The 2973-nt window shown below is 36.6% G+C and overlaps 1 non-coding gene across 1 annotated transcript; it reads right to left on the bottom strand.

Moving 5' to 3' along the window:
• Positions 1–2141: 2141 nt before the first annotated feature.
• On the bottom strand, positions 2142–2247 carry LOC122022095. Its single transcript, XR_006122835.1, has one exon. It is a non-coding gene; the product is annotated as a small nucleolar RNA R71 (small nucleolar RNA).
• Positions 2248–2973: the final 726 nt, after the last annotated feature.

The raw sequence follows: 2973 nt of genomic DNA, 5'->3' as shown, positions 1-2973 counted from the left end.
TGGAGACGCCTTGGACACTGTTCATCCGAGGCTTAGCTTATTCCTTTTGTACCTGCAAGACATGTTAGTCCCAAAACGACAACATACCCTGCAAGACAATGTTAGCACATAAATAACAGTATGAATATAGAGTGTGACAATCATCGGACTGTCCGAGTCTTACTTCGGATCTCAGATCGGAGACCCTAGGTCGACCCGACGCCTACTGTTCCCTCTGCGGGGAACAAGTCCTCATCTACTCCCCTCAGGAGAGATTACCCAGTGCCAGTCCGGTCCTCCAGACCGACTGGACTTTCTGCCTAGGATTACCACCCCCTAGGACCTAGGGTTATCGCCCCCTAGGGTTTTTCTCCACCTAGGGTTACCACCCCCTAGGACCTAAGGTTATCTCCCCTTAGGATTTTCCTCCACCTAGGGTTACCACCCCCTAGGGGTTTCCTCCACCTAGGGTTACCACCCTCTAGGACCTAGGGTTACCACCCCCTAGGGTTTTCACCTTGCCTAACCGCAGTTAGGACTTTTGTCTAAGAACCCTTAGGATTTTTCCTGCAATCTTCATCGGACATGTTAGATCACAAAGAATCTTAACTTTGAATTCCTTTGCCATTATCAAAACCTAGGTTCAATCGTCGGATGCTTCCTGCACCAACATATAGTATACATCCCAACAGTAGTTATAATGTGTTGTGGATATATGAACTATATTTTTGGATATTTTCTTATGCTATGATATGTTCACACCATGTTCTATGTGTTTTGTACCTTATATACATTTGACGAAATATGAGTGAGGTATATGCATGTGGATTGTGGTGGAATTGTCACTTTGTAGAGGAGAAGTACTAGATTATATGACCATGGAATCCTGTGATAGAGGGTAACCCTTTAAGCAGACTTTCTAGGACGATCCTCTTGTAATGAGACTATTTCACTACAAAGGAGTATCTAATTAGAGTTTAAAGTGCTTCTCCCAAATTAATGGTAGAAAGTGATCTGTGTAATCTAACGATTGTATGATCGAAGGGCCCTGTGACAGAGGGTAACTCTTTAACCAGACTTTCTATGTTACCTCTTTTACTTAATTACATTAATATACCATTAGAAAGTAAATTGGTTAACTCTAGAGATTGTATGACCGGGGAGCCCTTGTTTAATCCTTTAATCGAACTTTCTAGAGCGTTCCTTTACTTAATGGTATTAGGAATCAGGTAAACTCTCCTTTGCAACTTACGTAGGGTTATGTTGGACCTTAGTTAGAATTTCTACATGAGTGTAAGCATGAGTTAGGTAGATGAATAATACATAGGGACATTAACTAGCATCATAATGGAATCTAAATCCTAGAATCTATCATCCTTCACTCACCTACGCTCATTCCCTCTCTACTCTCTCTCTCTTCTCTTTCTCTCTTAAGTGTTTATGAGTCAACCTTTGATTGTCTAGATAATTTACTGTGTGAAGTCAATTAGTGCTTAATCAACAGTCCTCGTGGGATCGATATTTTATTACTTAATAACACTCATATACTTACGGGCTCATATCAAATTTTTGGCACCATTCTCGGGGACTGTTTACATTTACATTAGTTGATCAATATATGAGTTACTCTAGACTTGTTAATAGAATTTTTATTTTCTTATTTATTTTTATTTCTGCATTTATTTTTCTTGTCATTAGTTTATAGTTCAATTTTTTCCTTTCCTTAATTTCTACATTTTCTTTCTTGTTCTTAATTATGCATTTTTATTTTTTCTCATAATTTTTTTTAGATACCATAAGTACTAACATGTTAAGTAGACCTTTAAGAGAATTTTCTACACTCATTTATACTAGATTTATATCTCCTATTGTACAGTCTCATATTGAAGTAAAAAGTTTTTAACTAGACCCAGAGTTAATTACCATAATATAAAGTCACAAATTTAGAGGAGAAGTATCAAAAAACCCATACTTACACTTTGAAGAATTTCTTGAATATTGCAACATAGTAAACTGTGAAGGAGTGTGAGCGGATGCAATTCAGTTGATGACATTTCCTTTCAGTATCAAGGATAAAGCAAAAACTTAGTTATATTATCTCTATCCTCAAAGCATTACAAGTTGGGATCAATTGGAGCAATTTCTGAATTACTTTTCCCTCCAAGCAGAATTGTGTATCCAAAAATTTGTTTAGAAAAATAGGGAACCAATATTTGAAGCATGAGACAGATTTAAGAGTTTATTGCGATAATGTCCTCATCATGGTTTGGAAAAATGAATGACTCTGCACATATTCTATAGGGGAATTTCTTTTTCACATAAGAAATTTTTGGATTCATCTATTAGAGGTTCTTTCATGAATAAAAGTCTAGATGGAACATTCACATTAATTGAGCAAGTGACACTAAATCTCCAAGAATGGTCAAATGAAAATTTGAAGACACCTTCTTTAAGAATCCCATATGTGTAAGACATTAATGCAATTAAGAAAGTCAAGCAAGAGTTAGTGAAACCACCTAAGTGTATTTAAGACCATACTGAAAACATCAGCAAGTCACTAAATGAGGGGTTCGAACCATTGAAGGCTAAGTTAGAGAGATTGACTTCAAAATGGTTTAAGCAAGACCTTCCTCGAACACAACCAAAGTCTAGTGAACATTGTAATAATTTCAAGCTAAGAAGTGACTGGAATCGCAATGAATTTCATAAGAAAGATGGGTATGGATATGAGATGCGGAATAAAAGAGAATCACAAAATCTCACCTCCATGACTCCAACAAAAGACTATAGGTCACTAGTACCATTTCCTCAATACTTAATGAGTTTAAGCCTAGACAAGCAATTTAAACCACTCCTACATATTCAAAGAGATTCTGTGGAAAAAAAAAGATAAAAACAATTCAACCATCTTCACCAAGAACTTATGTACCACCCGTCCTCATGCCACAGAGGTCAGTGCAAACCATGAAATATAAAGAATTTGATGAAATGATG

This window comes from Zingiber officinale, chromosome 9A, assembly GCF_018446385.1.
Source record: "Zingiber officinale cultivar Zhangliang chromosome 9A, Zo_v1.1, whole genome shotgun sequence".
NCBI classification, from domain to species: domain Eukaryota; kingdom Viridiplantae; phylum Streptophyta; class Magnoliopsida; order Zingiberales; family Zingiberaceae; genus Zingiber; species Zingiber officinale.
The sequence above is the reverse complement of the archived record's forward strand: the minus strand, read 5'-3'. Positions and strand labels throughout refer to the sequence as shown.